Genomic DNA, 20,101 nt, shown 5'->3' with positions numbered 1-20,101 from the left:
ACTTGCGATAATACCCTGTCAACCCGAGAAATCCTTGCAAATGCTTTATGGATGTGGGGATTTTCCAATCCTTAATGGCTTTAATTTTGCTAAGGTCTACCTTAACTCCTTCATGAGATACAATATGACCCAAATATTCCACCTCTTGTACTCCAAAGAAAATTTTGGATCTTTTTGCATATAATTGTTTCTCCTCCAATAGTTGTAGCACCCTGTCAACATGTTCAACATGATCCTTCAACATGTTCAAAAAATACTAACACAAATTTTCTACGGAAGGGTTTGAAAATGGAATTCATCAAACCTTGAAATGTAGAAGGTGCATTGGTAAGGCCAAAAGACATGACCAAAAATTCATAGTGACCCTCATGAGTTCTAAATGTTTTTTTTGGAATGTCTTTAGTCTTCGTTCTGATTTGATGATATCTTGAACGAAGATCCAACTTGGTGAAGTAAATTGATCCATGCAATTCATCCAATAATTCGTCAATGACAAGAATGGGAAACTTATCTTTAATAGTGAGCTTGTTGAGCTCCCTATAATCCGGACAAATGCGCCATGATCCATCCTTCTTGTGCACCAATACTACTGGATCAGAGAAAGAACTTTGGCTAGGTTGAATTATACCAGCCTCTAGCATTTCTGCAACCATACATTCAATTTCACTCTTTTGGGAATAGGGATATCTGTACTGCCTGATGTTTGGAGGAACACTTCCTGGAATCAAATGAATAGCATGATCATGATCACGAATAGGAGGGAGACCTTTGGGTGTCTCAAATACCTTGGAATGATTGTCCAAGAATTTTTGGAGATCTAGAGAAATAGATGATTTCAATGTGGAAACATCTAGCAAACATAATTGTGCAATTACACCTCGTTGTTCCTTTTTTAGAAGCTTTGTCATACCGTTAGTGCTGATTATCTTTCTCGGTTTCCCTACAATGCCCCTTAATTCAATTTCCTTTCCTTCTGCAAAAAATTTCATGAAAAGTTCTTGAAAGTTAAAAGCTATTGTACCCATTTAAATCCTAGTACAACATCAGCACCTCCCATTGGAATGGAAAGCATTGGGCTATTCAATACATATTCTCCCATGGATAGCTTGATATTATGGCACTTTCTAGAGCAACCTATCGTTCCTCCACTTGCAACCATCACTTGACACTCTGGTGCTAGATATAGGAAGCAATGCAATTCTTTTGCTATCTTACAATGAAAAAAATTGTGGGTACTTCCTGAATCAATCAACACTATTACCTTTTTCTTCTTGATATGTCCTTCTATCTTGATGGTTTGAGGAGTGGTAATTCCATCCAATGCATTACAAGATATGGTCAGATTCATTTCTTCTTTATCTAGGCTTTGTTCCTAGAGTATATCCTTTTCTTTTGACCTTTCTTGTTCCTTTTCTTCTTCCTCTTCACAATCTATGTAGAATAATTTCTTCTCAGCACACTTATGACCTTTAGTGTATTTGCTATCTCAACTGTAACAAAGCCCTTTTGCTCTTTTTTCTTCCAATTTTTGTGGTGTCAACCTTATAGGGTGTGGAAGGCTAGGGGCAACAACACTTCCATCTTTATAGCTGTGAGTGGTAGGCTTCCTGGTTGCCATAATGTTTCTTTCCATTTTTCTTGCTAACCTGAATGCCTTCTCTAATGAATCAGGTTCCCAAAGGTGAACATCATGTTGGATATTCTCCTTTAAAGTCCCTATGAACACATCAATCCTATTATCCTCTGGAATATTTTTTACCCTTATGTTCAATTTTTGGAACTCCTTAATGTGCTCCATCATTGAACCCTTTTGTTTGAGACTTATCAATTGGCTAAAAAAGGTGTTGCTTTTTGTATCCTCATAATGTGCTGTCATTTCTTCCGTAAAAATTTCCCAAGTGATAATTTGTTTATGAGAGCAAAGCCATTGATATCATACAAACTGATTTGATTCCAAATATAAAGTTGCAATACATACCATTTGTGTGTTTTTCACATTATTGGGATCGAAAAATTGGTCCATCTATAGTATCCATGTTGCGGGATCCTTGCCATCAAACTTCCTCATATCGATTTTTGGAATATGGTGGGTCTTCAATCCAACATTAGAGTCTATGAAATCATGATTAACATTTATTTTGTTCTCATCATGGTTTCCTTTACTACCCTTTCACCATTAGTGACCATTTCTTGTAGCAACTTATTCAAATTTATCTTCAATTCTTCCATCTTATCATCCATGCCATCCATCTTAGCGTCCATGCCATTTATCTTAGCTTTGATGCCATTCATCTTAGCTTCCACACCATTCATCTTAGCTTCCACGCCTTTATCTTAGATTCCATGTGTTACACTAAAAAATGTCACCATGACCATTTACAGTTAGGATGACTCTATCAACAGTCATGCTACCCTCTTAGGCAAGTCTTATGCCTCTGCTTTCCATGTCAAACTCCAAAAAAGAGAGAAAGTCTTTCTAAATGTATTTATCTCTGGGGACGCAGGTTCTCTCAACCTTACCTGCGGGGACGCACCCAATGTTCACAAAAACTGCGTCTTTGGACGCTCTGTATGTAAAGGTGCAGGTGCGTCCCTCTGAAAAGGTTAAAATGCGCAAGTTTCATCTTTAAAAAGTCACTTGTGGTCATTTCTAGAGCATTCTAGAAGGTTGTTCGACGTGTATTGAGCGCCTCCAGATGGTTCATGCACTCCTACCAAAGAGGAACTTATCCCATCAATAGGGGAGCTATCCCATCCAAAGAGGGGATTATCCCATTGATGGTGGACCTGATTAACTTCCTCTTGAGCACTATAAGTACAGGCATTGGGCCAGAAGGAGAAGAGGTTGGAAGCTATACATTTCTAAGGGTAAATGCTGCAGGAATTAGGACTCCCATTTAGAAGCTTGTGAGGAGAGTTTGCCATCTTTGCTTGTTCTATTTGGAAGTGGGTGAGCTTTTTCAAAGTAAAGGAGAACTCTTGATGGACCCTGGGAGGGACTTGCACAACACCAAGGCTCAGGTTGTATTTGTTCCTTTTGTTACCTATTAATGCAAATGAGTCCATTCTTCTCAATAACTTGTTATTTATGAGTTGTTTCATGTACTCCTTGGTCTATGTGTTAAATATGTTTTATTCTATGAGATTATCAAGTGCTATTTAATCGTTTGATTGTTAGTGGATGCAGGTTTCAAAGTGAAGGAGGAGCTCATCCGGATCAGCGGAGCTGGACTGCTACAACAGCGTTGGACTACAGGTAGGATCTAAACACTTGATTTCTTATATAGTAAATGCATGTTTAGAGAAGGATTGCTCTTGTTTGTCTTGTTTGTCACTAGAGAGTCTTAGGCTCCTAGGGAGGTTGGTTGTGTTTGCACAATCGACTCTTTCCGCCTGACAAATTGGCGACTCCGCTGGGGAATCCATTGATGTGAAAGTCTTTTCCTTTGTATGAACTTTTCTCTGAGAAAATTGGTTTATTTTTCTGGTTTTTGGCTCTGTGACTTTGTCTTTGGGTGGGTTAGCTTAGGGTTAGATTTATTTTGGTTTTTCTTGAGTTTTCCAGTAGGACGCACCCTCTGAGTATTGCACAGTGCGTCCCTGGACGCACTGTCTCTGTGTGCACAGAGCGGGCCCGCACCTGTGCTAACGGGTTGCCTGCGTCCCTTGCTAAAATTTAAGAAAATTCCATTTTTTGCATTTTTTCTCTTAGATTTTGCTTTTTCTTAGTTTTTACTGCCCAGATCCATTAGTCTCTTGTCAAAGATCTTCACCTAAGCTTGTTTCATTGGCTTTCCTGCTTTAAGCTTTCATCAATTGGGTGTTTTGAGTTTCTTTTTTGAGAAATTCTTGATTTAATTTCCTTTGGTCATTACTTGGAGGTTTGTCTCAGTCTTTTCACAATTTTGCATCTTTTTGCTTTCGTTTTTGCTAAATTGTGTATGACTGTTAATCGCCTTTGAGTGTTTTTATGTTTTGATCTTTGGAACTCTCACCCAATTTTCTCGACTTGCACTTGATTGGTTCTTAGATTACATTAGAATCATCTTGTGTTTGAGAATTCTCTTGCATAGATCACATTTGCATAATTAGAATTCTCATTTTCAGAATATGAATGGAAAATGTGCATAGATTACATTTGCATACTTTTCAAGTGAATTGTGCTTAGATTACCATTGCATAGTTTACATTCTGAAAAATCAATCGTAGATTTAGATCAGCTTTCTTTGATTTGAATTTACACAAAAAATAAAAATAAAAAATGGTTTGGAATTGATTTGCATTAGTTTTTCTTGATGAAATTAGTGCATTAGAGAATTTGTTATATTTTCTCTTAGTGATCAATTTTTTGCATTGTTGGAAGTGAATGGAAACTCTCTCCTTACTTTAGTTAGGATTCATCGAATTGAAACGATTACATTATCATATTCGATTGCATTCAGTTGAGTCGGGTCATAACACCATTGGTTTCGTATCCATTTACCCCTTTGAGTAATAACAACCTTAATAACACAGCGCTTAATTAAAATTCATCTAGTAATTTTTACATTTCTAGGGCTCTGAAACACCAACATAGCTTAGGCTAGTGTCTTGGAGTAGGAGAGTAATTAACTCTCCAAGACAGCAAAACCAAACAAGTAGCTCATCTTGTGGTAGGATAAATCCAACTGTTTCATTTGTACTCTGGGAAAGCTCCTCTTAAAGGAGAAGCACGAGCTCGTGTCCGAACCAGTGAGGGGATCAATCCTTGCTCGTTAGGAACGACGCCAGACACGCACGTATTACAAACGGTAAACCGCGGATTAACCATTGTCTAGGAGCCAGGGGTCACTTGTCGGTAAACCTTGGATTATTGTCAAGGAGCAGGCAAGGGGATTGAGCTTGATACTCTTCCCTTGCGTACTGTCGGAGTGTAGACTGTTCCCCCAGGTGCATTTGTTGTTGTTGGTAATCTTAGTGACCATTATCTTTAGGGTTCTGCCCAAGGTGACGGTGGAGGGAAGATCCCACTGTACCTGGAGCAGATGTCGGCTAGACTCACTTGGATTTTCTGGGGGGTTCACTTCACTCGAGACGGTTAAAGTGGAGGAACTTGGTCCAGTCTATTCATTAAGCAGGTTGTCGGGGTAACTGTTCCACCCGCCACTTCTGTACAGAATTTTGCGATGTTGGATTTCATCCCCAACTAGTGTTTTTGGTCCGGAAGGTTACTGTTTGTGTATGGTTTGACTCCTAGATTTGATAGCGCGTGTTAATTTGTTTGTTTTTACTTTTAGAGACCATAGGTGTGAATTGTGAATTTTAATTGTTAGGTGTGAATTGTGAATTGTTAATTTTAGTTTTAAAATTGTTAATAAAATTCACTGAAGTTGAATATAATGGCAAATGTTCCGGAATTTACCAACCTAGGAACCCCTCCTAATGAGAATCCTAGTACTTTTCCTTACTTTGGAAATGTTGGTCCTCCTTATATGGCTACTTTGTCATTACCTGGATTTACTATAGGATTACCGATATGGTTATTTTCAACTTCGTTGGCCCAAAGTACTCCAATTGTTCCATCTCAACCGGATGCTTCACCTCAACAGAGTTCACCATCTCAACATCACCAACCTTTTGTTGACCCTTTACCTTCTTCGCCTAATTTTTCTTCCTCCATTTCTTCCTCTTCGCCTGGTAAAAGCCTTGATGCTAGTAACCAGGAGGCTAAGAAGAAGAAGAAAGGGAAGAAGAAGAAGAAGAAGAAGAAGCAAGATAAGAAAGAAGTCAACCAACCAACCATGGCTGTAAGTGTTAGTTGTGTTGAGGAAAATTCCGACATGCATCGTAAACCCAAATACCCTTGCAGGCTTTGTAAGGGTGACCACTTCCTTGTCAATTGTCTTGGTATACCAAAGGTCTTGGAAGTATGGTCAGAAAAATCTCATCAACTTTCCATCGATCCATCAACCAGTGATAGTCAGGTTCCTGGGAAAAAGGGTAAAGTTAGGTTTCCTTGTAAGTTATGCAAAGGGAGTCATCAAACTCACGTTTGCCCTCACATGGATGAAGCCTCAACATTGTTGGAAAACCTTACTGTTCCACAACAAGAATTTCCAACTGGTTACCGTAAACTTTCTCCCAACCTACCGTCAACTAACAGAGTGATTGATCTAAATTCAAGTACAGTCGATCTCACTCTCCCATTGGAGAGTGAAACTCATGTCACTCAGGTTGATGATCCATTAGTTGATCAAGTGGTCGATTCAATTTCACATTCGGTCGATCCCACTTTCCATTTAGAGAGTGAACTTCATACCGCTCAGGTTCTTCTTGTTACATCAGATTCTTCTATGCCGGGGGGCATTTCACCTGTTCATACAGAACCCCCTCCAAGTACTGAGGTCTTTTCCTTTGATTGGAATAGACTGACAGAACCTCGTCTTCCTTCCTCCATCCCTTTTCAAATCATTGTCAAGGCTGGTGGTAGGGACATCCATCGTACTCAGGTAGATGAAGGTGCTTCTGTTAGTATTTTATCCTCAACAGTTTGGAAAGCTTTGGGTTCCCCTCAGCTTGCGCCTATTACGCAGAATCTGAAAGCTTTTAACAGAACCATTAGTGAACCTTTAGGGATCCTTCCTAAGTTTTCTATTACCTTGGAAGGTAAAACTGTCTGTATTGATCTTATGGTAGTTCGAGGTCCCTTAGATTTCAATTTACTCCTTGGGCGAGACTATGTTTATGCAATGAAAGTTGTCGTATCGACACTCTTTCGCGTGATGTCTTTCCCTCACAATGGCAGTATTGTGACTGTAGACCAGCTTTCGTTCCCTAGTCTTGTTTCAACTACCAATAATATGACACCCCTAAATGTTCCTGATTCTAAAGTGGTATCTACCCTGCCACGGGTTAATTATGTGGCAACTCGTCCCATGTTTTCAGTTACCGATGTAAGTGAGCCTCTCACTGTTGATTTAGATCCGGTAATTGACATGGAAAACTCTATGGGATTACTTGAACACGATGTTCTTATCCCTTTTGAGTCCCTTGACATGTGTTCCTTCCAGAGAAGTGTTCTTCCTTCTGATGAAGACCTTTTGGAAGCCATGATCAAGGTGTGTCCATTGACATGTCTGTCTTCCAGTTGGAAGCCATGATCAGTTTTTGTGAGGATAGTTTCTTCTAGTCTCAACCTCATTAAAAAATGAAACTGGAAGTCATGAGCATAGTTCCTTGTCTTGTGTCAAGCTCATTAAAAAATGAAACAAGGAGTTGTGAGGATAGTTTCTTCTAGTCTCAACCTCATTAAAAAATGAAACTGGAAGTCATGAGCATAGTTCCTTGTCTTGTGTCAAGCTCATTAAAAAATGAAACAAGGAGTTATGAGGATAGTTTCTTCTAGTCTCAACCTCGTTAAAAAATGAAACTGGACGTCATGAGCATAGTTCCTTGTCTTGTGTCAAGCTCATTAAAAAATGAAACAAGGAGCGCGAGGATAGTTTTTTCCTGTATCAACCTCGTTAAAAAATGAAATAGGTTGTAGTGAGGATAGTTTCTTCTAGTCTCAACCTCATTAAAAAATGAAACTAGAAGTCATGAGCATAGTTCCTTGTCTTGTGTCAAGCTCATTAAAAAATGAAACAAGGAGTTGTGAGGAAAGTTCCTTTTACTGTGTCAACCTCATTAAAAAATGAATCAGTGTGTGTGAGGAAAGTTCCTTTTACTGAGTCAACCTCGTTAAAAAATGAATCAGTGTGTACGAGGAAAGTTCCTTTTACTGTGTCAACCTCGTTAAAAAATGAATCAGTTGGTCAGAGGATAGTTCTTTTTACTGAGTCAACCTCATTAAAAAATGAATCAGGGACGAGGATAGTTTTTTCCTGTATCAACCTCGTTAAAAAATGAAACAGGCTAGTATGAGGATAGTTCTTTTACTGAGTCAACCTCATTAAAAAATGAATCAGGTAGATTTTAGGATATGTAGGTAGATTGTAGAAAGTATGGTTTTGAGGATAGTTCCTGTTACTGAGTCAACCTCGTTAAAAAATGAATCAGGTATGAGGATAGTTCTTTTCTTGTGTCAACCTCCTTAAAAATGAAACAACTCCCTTTTCAAGTTAAATATTGAAAGTAAACCTTCATTTCATCCAGCCGGTTGAATGCAATGAAGCCTGGGGGGCATGTACCTCGCTTTGCATCATTATGCTGGGGGCATGCGAACTTTTTGAGCATAGTTCCTTGTCTTGTGTCAAGCTCGTTAAAAAATGAAACAAGGATAGGTTAAGTAGGTAGATTGTAGAGAGTAGTCATGAGCATAGTTCCTTGTCTTGTGTCAAGCTCATTAAAAAATGAATCAAGGATTTTAGAGCATAGTTCCTTGTCTTGTGTCAAGCTCGTTAAAAAATGAATCAAGGTTTTTAGAGTAAAGTTTTTGTTAGGTAGATTGTAGAGCGTAGTTATGAGCATAGTTCCTTATCTTGTGTCAAGCTCGTTTAAAAAATGAAACAAGGGTTTTGAGGATAGTTCTTTTCTTGTGTCAACCTCAATAAAAAATGAAACAACTCCCACAAGTCTTTCCAAGATTTCGAAAGTAAAGCTTCATTCCATCCACCTCATTGAATGCAATGAAGCTTGGGGGGCATGTACCTCGTTTTGCGTCATTATGCTGGGGGCATGTGAATTTATAACAAGCATAGTTTTTCGTTTCAAGCTTGCGTAAACATGAAACCGAGTCCGAGCATAGTTCTTTTCCTGTGTCAAGCTCGTTAAAAAATGAGCCGAGCATAGTTCTTTTCCTGTGTCAAGCTCGTTAAAAAATGAAACAAATCCTCCTCTACTTGAGTTGAGAGATTGACTAGATCTCATAGATGTTAAGTTGTATTTTTATGTTAGTTATTTCAGTTTTTGCATAATTTTCTTACAGTTTTAGGTTGAGTCTTTCAAATGATCTCGTAACTGAACCTTCATTTCATCCAACTGATTGAATGAAATGAAGTTGGGGGGCATGCACCCTAGCAGTTACGCTTAAGGGGCATCAAGCACAGTTTTCTCTCTGTTTCAAGCTTGTGAAAAAATGAAACTACTTTGAAGCATAGTTTTTCTCTGTTTCAAGCTTTTGTAAAAATGAAACCTATCTCGAGTCAATTTCAGTTATTTTCAAGACTCGTTAAACTCATGAAAATCTCGAGATTATTTTGCTATTTTTCATTCTCGTAAAACAAATGAAAATGCCGAGTTCTTTCCGTCTTCTCCTGCTCGTAAATTAAATTGAAAGTCGGCCATATGAGTACATTTTTATCATTTTTTCGAACTCATTAAAACTTACGAAAAAGTGAAAACCATGAGTACATTTTTCATCATTTTTTCGAACTCATTAAAACTTACGAAAAAGTGAAACCTTGGAGTTCTCTTTTAAGCCCTTTTCAGACTCCTAAAATATGAAAAGATTGCCGAGCGTTTCTTTTACACTCGTTAAAACGGAATTAAAAGACGGTCCCCTTATAGCTCTTTTCTGACCGTAAAACCAGGAAAAGATTGCCGGGTTTTTTGTCGTTTCAAACTCGATACGGAAATAAAACGACGTGTCCTTGATCGCTTTTTACTTTTCAGGTCAGTGGCACTAATTATGAAAGTACTCCTTGGTCGCAAGATCAAGCGGTTCCCCCAGGTATTATTTTATACTTTTTCGGGCTTGAGGGACACAAATCTACGAAAAAGTTCAACTTGGAGTCTTCTTAAGTTTTTCAGACTCTCTAAAATTGAAAAACGCCGAGTTTCTCCTATACTGGGCTCGTTAAACATTTCACAGTAAAGGACCTGTTCAATTACAAACAAGAACGAACCACTCCTTCCTAGGGTTCGAATCAAAACTAGGTTGGACTCATCCGAAGGATGAGCTTATAATCAAGCATATGTTATCCTCCTCAAGCTTGTTAAAAATAAAGAGGTACTTGCCAGAAATGGTAGGGAAAAGAGAGAAGAATGAGCCTATTTGTTACCTTTTGTCTCAGAAGAAACTTTATTACCACTCTTGAACACGACACTTTTTCATTCACCTGGGTTGGGAAATCCTTACCTCACAGTTGATCAAACCACTTTGAAAGTCTTTAACCGGGTTCCGGGGATTAACTTTGAATTATTCATCACCAAGCCATCTGTCGTGTCGTTATGTGTTCAAGAGGTCTGCAAGTAAAACTTTCATCTGCAAAATACTTGTCATCTGTTTGACCATCCCTGAGTCAGTCCTTACATCAACATTTCTTCAACTTGAACAATGATTTCGTGTTGCAGGCTTGCCTGCAACGAGTCGCTTTCTATCGACATCAGCACATTATCTAGAGAGATGACTTAGAGATCGTCAGTACCTTGAAGTCTACATGCATCAATGGCAGGTTTCTCGCCTTTGACGTCAGTTTACATCATTGACTTTCGATCAAAGGATTCCGTGAAATGTTCGACATCAACTCATTCATTCACATCTCATGGATTGTACTGGGTACTTTGAGAACCATTGACATTACTGGTGGTCTCTCTCACGCTTGTTAACAGTTTACATCATCAACTGGTAATCAAGTGGTTTCTACCATGTTCGACATCAACTCATTTATTCGCATGGCTAGAATCGAACCAATTCGAGAAGTAGAAATGAAGACCCTGGATCTACATTCTACCATCCAGGCTGCGAGGAGTTTTGTATTCATTATCTAAGTAGACTAATCACAAACAGATGGCTGTGCCCATACTGTGTCTACAAAAGTCTATGATTATGATGTACTGCAAGATCATTCCTGTATCAGAGTAGTTAGTCTGTTAGTTAAAGTTTTAATCTGAGTATGGGAATGCCTACCTCAGTGATGATATAATCTTATACATGTATTTTGTGTTGAAAATTGCAGGTTCTGACCAGGCTCTCCACGAGATAATCCTTGAAATGATAAAGCGCTTCACCCTTCCTAGATAATACAAAACCCTAATCTATTTCAGGCTTCGCACTTTAGGGGGCAATCTGTTACACTAAAAAATGTCACCATGACCATTTACAGTTAGGATGACTCTATCAACAGTCATGCTACCCTCTTAGGCAAGTATTATGCCTCTGCTTTCCATGTCAAACTCCAAAAAAGAGAGAAAGTCTTTCTAAATGTATTTATCTCTGGGGACGCAGGTTCTCTCAACCTTACCTACGGGGACGCACCCAATGTTCACAAAAACTGCGTCTTTGGACGCTCTGTATGTAAAGGTGCAGGTGCATCCCTCTGAAAAGGTTAAAATGCGCAAGTTTCATCTTTAAAAAGTCACTTGTGGTCATTTCTAGAGCATTCTAGAAGGTTGTTCGACGTGTATTGAGCGCCTCCAGATGGTTCATGCACTCCTACCAAAGAGGAACTTATCCCATCAATAGGGGAGCTATCCCATCCAAAGAGGGGATTATCCCATTGATGGTGGACCTGATTAACTTCCTCTTGAGCACTATAAGTACAGGCATTGGGCCAGAAGGAGAAGAGGTTGGAAGCTATACATTTCTAAGGGTAAATGCTGCAGGAATTAGGACTCCCATTTAGAAGCTTGTGAGGAGAGTTTGCCATCTTTGCTTGTTCTATTTGGAAGTGGGTGAGCTTTGTCAAAGTAAAGGAGAACTCTTGATGGACCCTGGGAGGGACTTGCACAACACCAAGGCTCAGGTTGTATTTGTTCCTTTTGTTACCTATTAATGCAAATGAGTCCATTCTTCTCAATAACTTGTTATTTATGAGTTGTTTCATGTACTCCTTGGTCTATGTGTTAAATATGTTTTATTCTATGATATTATCAAGTGCTATTTAATCGTTTGATTGTTAGTGGATGCAGGTTTCAAAGTGAAGGAGGAGCTCATCCGGATCAGCGGAGCTGGACTGCTACAACAGCGTTGGACTACAGGTAGGATCCAAACACTTGATTTCTTATATAGTAAATGCATGTTTAGAGAAGGATTGCTCTTGTTTGTCTTGTTTGTCACTAGAGAGTCTTAGGCTCCTAGGGAGGTTGGTTGTGTCCGCACAATCGACTCTTTCCACCTGACACCATGCCATTTATCTTAGCTTCTATTAGCTTTTGTGAGAGTGACATTTGTTCCACTTGGTCTTGTAATTTTGATATATCATGTAGCATTTCTTCCTCTTCTTCATGAGTCATGCTAGAGCTTTCAAGTTGTTTACTAGGTGTTTCCATTTTCTTTCATTGGGGCATCAATTACCGATAATAATTCTTTACTATTCCCTTTGAATTCCTTCAAACTAATTTTTCAAACCAAGCTTATGAAAATATTAAAAAAACACACACCTTTTTTTCACTTTGTAGGCACTCGATATTGAATATGATGTATCTCTGTAATTTTGGTTCTTTCAGTTCTGAAATTGGTACCTGCAGTAGCCCTCTATGTCCTCTTTCCAATGCGACTAGTCTAATTGAATTTAGATTCTCCAAGAAAGAGTTATGCACAATCTCCCAAGATGACCAGATTATATACCTTTTCAGAACAACGAACTTGTATGAGGTTCCACGTGTCACTGTTTTGACCTTTGGGTCTAAAAAATATATACAGGAAACTAAAATCCGTCCTACTTCTGTAACTTCTTACAAAATTGAAATATGATGCTCAAAACAAAAGTTATGATGATTTTCCCAAGGTCACTTGTTTGGAATGTAATTTAGGAGTCTGAAAAAAAGACCAACTTCCTCAGATCATATCTCCGCAAATATAGCACGAACAACTTTAAATTTTGGACTCAAGGTTCAACGTGATTTCATCTCAAATGGGTTTTTTTATTCGCTTCTGAAATGTCGCAGAAAACGAGTTATATCGAAAATGCCACGATGACCTATTTGGAGTAGTGAAACCATAGAATCCAAAGTTTTGATACCAAATGTTATGAAACCAGCTCACAAAAAGATAGAAAAGATAGACCAACGGCTTAGAATTAAGCCTCTTCAAGGGGGAAACCTCCTTTACATTACATAAATGAACAATTCTTGGATGATTCAAATGACAAAACCTCCTTTCTATATATAAGAGTCTAAGGAGTCACAATATAACCAAGCTGACCTAACAATAATAATATAAAGGCACAAAAATAACAATAGAGGGATTCTATGAGGCACAGTAATAACAATATGGGGACAATAGGGGCACAACAATATTAATAAGGGATACAACTACAATAGTAATGGGGGCATCATTAGTATTATAGGGACCTAACATGATCTGAGCACTAGAAGTTGAAGGCTGATGAGTTTCCTTTGAAACTGATGGAAGTGCATTTTCTTTAATTACATTGTCTGTATCATTGATCTCAATTTTATCAATTACTTCTTCTTACCCATTTACTAGATTCAACTTTATTCTTTTTCTATACATAATTTCAAATTTATTATCTGTTGTATCATTGTTTGAGCAAGAACCTTCTTCTCTAGTCCTTTCTGAATTGTTGTCCTGTAAGGATGGAGTATGTAGAATGGAACTAATATCCATCTTCTCTTCCATATCCAGTAAGGTGTTTTCCAACCACTCTGATTGGTTGGCATATCTTTCAATCTCTGGATTGGAATCATACATAAAAGGGCTCAATTTAAACTTGAGTCTTAGTTTGTTTATGACAACCAAAGGATCATACTGCCATTTGAAAATATCACTAAACTTCATTTCTTGTAAACATCTTTCTAATTCCTCTCCAGCATCCCTATTATTGCAGATAAAAGGACCAAGCTGGTTCTTGATTTTAAACTATGTTTTCTTCTTGGCTGATAGAAAATTAACATCATCTGAATTTATGATCTGCGTGATATATTCTAGTGAAAATATGCTCATGGGGAGATATTTGGGCAGCCAATATGGAGTGAGTTGACATCCATACACCCTAATTTCAGTTTAGTTCTAGTATAAATACCAGTCCCCTATTCTACTATGTTTTGACAACTATAGAACTTTCTTTATTTCATCATTGACCCTGGGTTGATTGCTACTCCTTAGCATGTTAACAACTAGATGAACAAATGAATCAATGAAATCCTTGTAGTTGAAATCAATGGAATATTTTTGGATTAAGGGTGTCCAAAAGATAACATATTTATGATTTCCCTTAGTGTCCAGTTTTTGGATGTTAACTGTAAACCTTTCTGATTGGAAATATAGAAACATATGGAACAATACTGAAGAGTATTTGAATACTCTTTCATTTGGAAATTTGATCAATTGATCATGGATTTTATCTGCTAATAATTGGGCAAGATTGAAAACTGTAGCTGGAGGGTTGCATGGGAAAAAAATAAAAAGGAAACCCGACAAAAAATAGAAAGGAAACCAAGTATAGGTTCATCTACATGTTCATCAGTAGTATATCCTAGAATATAAGACATCATGGTTATAATATGTCTAGTTCTCTCAAAGAAAATGGTGGCAGAATATGGAGGGTTGTTTGTAGGAACTTGAGTTTTTTCTAGGAGGAAAGTCTGAAAAATTTGGGATCTCTTGGGAAGGTCCAGCTTTAAGTACAAATCAATTAGGTTTTGAATAGAAAATGGGGCTTCATTTGGCTTTGGCTGAATCTGCAACATTTCATTTGTTGATCCTACAATGATTGTGAAAAGAATTTGTTGGTTAGGAGAGACTATGGATCTTTGACTTGGGAAATAGTAGAGTTGGCATAGGTGGATGATTTCAGGGAACTAGTATACCTGTGGGAACAAGTATTTTGGTAAATTTGACTCCCATAGTTGAAAATCATAATTTTGGTTGAGGAATTTATCTTTTCTCTAGCAGTGGAGTTTTAACAGATTCTTAGGGGAGGCTATGTCTTTCATCTAGAAATCTCTATTGGCCAATGGTAGGTGGTCAATATTTAGGTGAGAATTTTGCAGGGGTTTTGCATCCAGAATGCTTTGGGAAACCATAGATTTGTTTATTTTATTCATTTTATCATTATCTGGCTTAAGAAGTAGGCCTAGGACCTCTAGAATAGTGCGAAAATAGGAATACAGTCTGTAAAAAGGGTTTTGGATGCAACAATAGCTTTCTTTATGTCGACAAGGCTTCTAAATTGGTTCAATTGATTAACCTATTAGAAATGTTGTACAAATCTTAAGTACAGGCCTTTAGCACTTTAGGAATACCTAGAAAATGAAGCTTTGGTATGCAGAAGGGTTTTCTAGGGGTAGCAGAGGCTTTCTGAGGCTTCAATGGTATTTATATTGCTTCAAATTGGAGTCAGTTGTGTCTTCTGGTAGAAAAAGTTTGAATTCTGGTTGTAAATGGCTTAAAATAGTTCAACAGATATTCTGGCACTTTAGAATAGGTCAATAGAGGTTCTTTTTTGCAATCCTTAATAGAATAATGGTGAAAAGATTTGGACAGGGGGGCTTCTTTCATTTTTAACCAACAATGGTTAATCTTTGGGCGCGGGTTTAAATTTAAATAGCAGGGTGGTTTCATCTAATGCAAGGAGGTGGTAAGGTGGTTTATCTCACCACTTCAAAGTGGTATGGTGGTATTATTTTGGAGGATGTGATATAACGTGGGGCTGCCACAAATCAAAAAGGTGGGCGGGGAAAACAACTTATCTTGCATGCTTTTGTGATGTTAAAAGTCAAACATCGGAGTGTGCGATATGGAACACATGCCATTGGATCTGGAGGTGGGTGATCGGAGGGTTATCGGGGGCAGAGTTGTGAGGGATGAGTTAGGGTGGGTTAATAAAATGTGGGACTTGGGAAGACATTACAGCGAGGGTTTAGTAAAATAAACTATAGTTTATCAAATGAAAATGGGGGTTAACGAAATGGTATGTGGGGAAAAAATATACTAGGGATATGAGTTAAAAGGGTATCGGGGAGGGTTTTTCAGTGGGACCTGATACATTTTAATTACTTAAACTTAGGATAAAGGGGTTTTAGTGGGTTTTAAAGGAAATGTGCAGGGTAGGGTCTAAAATAAAGGGGAAAATGGTTATTTTACAAGGGAAATTGAGATGAAATAAGGGAAAAGGTAAAATGAAGAGGAAGGGATATATTTACAAGGGTAAATGAGTTTGGAAGGAAGTTAGTAGTATGAAATAAAACAATTGATGCTTTCCATGCCTTGTGAAAACTACTTCTGCCTACCCATCATTTATCCTAACATTTTTTCTTCATTTACTAGGTTCATTTGAGCTTGTTGACCCTTTATTTCTTTTTCTTTTGTAAGAAAACTATCTAATTCAAACCTTATGAATTTCCATTGGCTCAGATTAAATTGTTGAGCTCATTATTATTCTCTACCTAACTACTGATCTACCAAGATTAAATAGTTTGGCTAGATCTTTATTCTCTATCTATCAGCATGAACTTTAAAGCATGAATGAATCAAGATTAAACTATTTGACAATCATGGATTGCGACATTTTTGACAAGATGCACACAATCTTATTTTGCAAAGTAAAGTAAAATGTAGTGGAATTTGAATTTTCATCACTTTCAGAATCTATTTTTTATCTCTTTTTGGTGGGGTTTATACTTTATACTCTCTTTTTTATCTTTTCTTTTATTAGTCCTTTGATTGTTCTTTTAGGACTTCCCCCTCTTTACATTTTTTATTTTTAATATGGGAAAACATTTTGTAGAAAGAAAAAGTATGTATAGTATTACAAGACTAATCATAGTCAATTAAAAGTTATGAATCCTATTATTATAGGACCCTAACAGGGAGGTTGAGTGACCCAGGGACCATGACTAGCCCTAAAAGGGATGAAAAGGATGACGTTGAGCCTCAAGGAGTAGATACAAACGAGGAGGAGGTTGACGTTGGCCTCTAAGATGCCTAGAGAGGTGATGTAGGCACTAAAAAGGATGATGCAGGGAATGGAAAGGATGACACAAGTCTTGGATAGGGTAGATCTGGGCCTTGGAGCCGCAAAACTTGAAACACATGTTCTGAAAAATTATTTTCTTTAGATCTTTAGTTTGATGCAAAATATTCAATGGATGGCCTTGTAATTTTTTTTAACAGCTACATCTTACCCTCAAGGGTCTAGATCTAGCTCTCTCCACTTGAACTCACTTGCACAAATGAAAATAAAATACCCAAAACCCCAATATATACAAAAAATTCAAAATTAATTCAATCCCCAAAAACCCTAGCTGCAAAACCAAGATTAGAAAATAAAATAATTTACAAGCCTATTATACAAATTATATTTACAAATTATACATGTAAAATGTTTGATTTTTTTTTTGAATTTTATAAATCTTTAGTAGTGGTAAATGTATTTCAAAAGACAAATTATGAATCACAACCTTAGCAAAGTTATAACACCATAAAAATATTTAGACTCCAAACATATTCAGACTTTATCCAAAGTTTGTGAACTTGGAGTTTGATCCAAACTTAAACATGAATGCAAAAACTTACATATATAATCATAAACATAGAATTGTAGAAAAGTAACACTTCATTTCATTAATAGAAAATACTGAACTATGCTTACAAACATAATAGAAATAAGATAGCTTGAGCGATGGTAGCTTATCTATGAGAAGCGATATGGTGGCTACATGCCTCTCATTGTGTTACAATGAGGCTCAAGGGCCTATTTATTATTGGAAAACACGAGAAAACCATAAAAAATGAAAACCCTAACCCCATGAGATGTAACACCAAGAGTTTGTAGGCCCCGTTGGGGTTAGTTGGGTAGCCAAATTCCTGGGGTTGTAACTTGGTCATATTATCTTTGTTTGGCATGTATGATACCTTGTTGGAAAGGTCTACCATAGGCCCATGCGTATGGCTATGGGCCTGCAATGGACCCCAAAAAACGTCATTTAGGGGGTCAAAACTGCTCTAGAAGTTCAGGACCCGACAAATTGCTAAAAATAGTAAATGCTGAAATGAACAAGGAAAAAGATGAAACTGACTGGGGGTTCTAGGTGGAATAGGTGGGTGGCTACCAATATCCACCTGGATCATTCCCCCCCTGTTAGGAAGAAATGGTCGCCATTGCATGTAGAGCCTCCATGAGGTGAGGAAATTTATGTTCAACTTGGTCCCTGGTGAACCCATTGCCTTCGTGAAGGGCTTGGCCTGCTTTGACAACTCGATATAACTGTATCCTTTGTTGGCGAGTGTTTTTTATCAGTGTTTCCATGATATGATTAGTTGTGGACTATTCCATGCAGTCCGGGTTGAGCTCTGTTGGTGTGAGCTATTCTATAATGTCAGATGTGTCCAACAATGGTGGAACGTATGGCCAAAGGCGACCTACATTGAACACTGGGTGTAGATCAAGGAATGGTGGGATGTTGATCTCAAAGTCATTGTCACTGAGAACCTTGGTGATGGTGTATGGCCCATATCAGAGTAGGCGAAGCTTGCAGTGTGATCCAGCAAGGCGCTGCTTCTGCAAATGTAGCCAAACTTTATCACCCACCTGGAACTTGTGCGACACTCTATGCTGATCATGGCACTACTTGTACTTAACATTGGCTCTGTCCAATATCTACCTGAGTGGATGCAAATGGTATGACCGCATCAATGGGACATAATGGCTGAAATCCCAGCCCTACCTGAAAGGGGTTGTGGCTTGTTGAGTTGTGGAGAGCTTTGTTGTAGCTGTCTTAGACATAGGGGAGACTTTCATCCCAAGTGCGTGGATGCTTCGAGTTGTCGAGTTGTACATGCACAGGATGTCTACAATAATCCTCTTGACAACCTTTATTTGGCCATCGGTTTGGGGATGGAAAGTCGTGGACTTAGTAAGCTTTGTATCTAGCATCAACCAGAGACTTGACCAAAATGCACTAAGGAAGATGCTACCCCGATCTAAGACAATGGATTGTGGGATCCCAAAGTGTACCCACACTCGCTCAAAGAAGAGCTTAGCAGTGGCCTCTGCTGTGATACTCTTCTTGCAAGCTGCCATGATGACCATCTTAGAGAATTTTTAAATGATCATGAAAACACAATCGTTGTCATGCTTAGTAGAAGGAAGGCACGACATGTAATCCATGGAGACAAATTCCCAAGTCCGCCTAGGAGTAGGTAGAGGAGTATACAAGACTTGCTTCCTGATGGTTGGTTTGCCAATAGCACATGCACTGTAGGATCTAATGTACTTCCCAACATCCTGACCGAGTTTTGGCCAATAAAAATACTTTTGCAATACCACCACTATTTTTTGTACTCCGAAATGTCTAACGACCTGACTGTAGTGTGCCTCCCAAATCATCTTGGCATCCTCACTTGAAGGAACATATATATGTCCTATGTGGCATAACAATGCATCTTGAAGGTGAAAATTTGGAACTTGCTTCCCTTCCAGGAGTGTCTGGTATATGCTGCTGAATTATGGATTTCTCTTATAAAGATGCAGCCACCCTGATGTCTCATGCCCATAGGAGTCCAGCACAATGATCAGCACGATGATCGGTGGTCGACTGAGGCAATCAACGACATTATTGGTGTTTCCCTTCTTATACTTAATGTTCAAATGGAACTATTGTAGATAGGTGGACCATTTCTGATGGTGATAATTTTGCAATTTCCCTTGTGTTTGTATGAACTGTAGAGGTTGGTGGTCTATGTGGATGACCGTTTATTGCTTCCACTGACAGAAAGACTGCATAATGGAATACATTTATTTGTCATAAGTGGGGTAATTTCAAACTGTGTCTAAAAGTGTCTCACTATGGTAAGCCACTGGATGCCCATGTTGAGTAAGAACCGCACCAATAGCATAGTTAGAGGCATCTGTCTCAATCTCAAATGGTTGTTGCAAGTTTGGTAATATGAGCACTAATGCAGAACAGATGTGATTCTTCAACTCAGAGAACGCTTTTTGTTGGGTTTCCAACCAATATTTTTTTTCTTTCGCTCCGTCCTTGGTGACGTGACTTAAAGGCCAAGTGATATGAGAGAACCCCAACATGAACCTACGATAGAAATTGGCAAATTCCCAAAAAGTGGCGAAGCTCTGTCAGAGTCTCAAATGACTTGTATCTTGGATGGGTCCACATGTATACCCTTCTCATCAATTATGTATCCTAGAAATTGAACCTGGGTCAGGCCAAAGGTGCATTTATCCAAGTTAGCACACAACTTTTGTTGTGGCAGGGTTTG

This window comes from Pinus tabuliformis, chromosome 8 (assembly GCF_031772625.1).
Source record: "Pinus tabuliformis cultivar Carrire ecotype Pingquan chromosome 8, CPIR1, whole genome shotgun sequence".
Classification (NCBI taxonomy): Eukaryota; Viridiplantae; Streptophyta; class Pinopsida; order Pinales; family Pinaceae; genus Pinus; species Pinus tabuliformis.
This window is presented reverse-complemented; position numbering follows the sequence as displayed.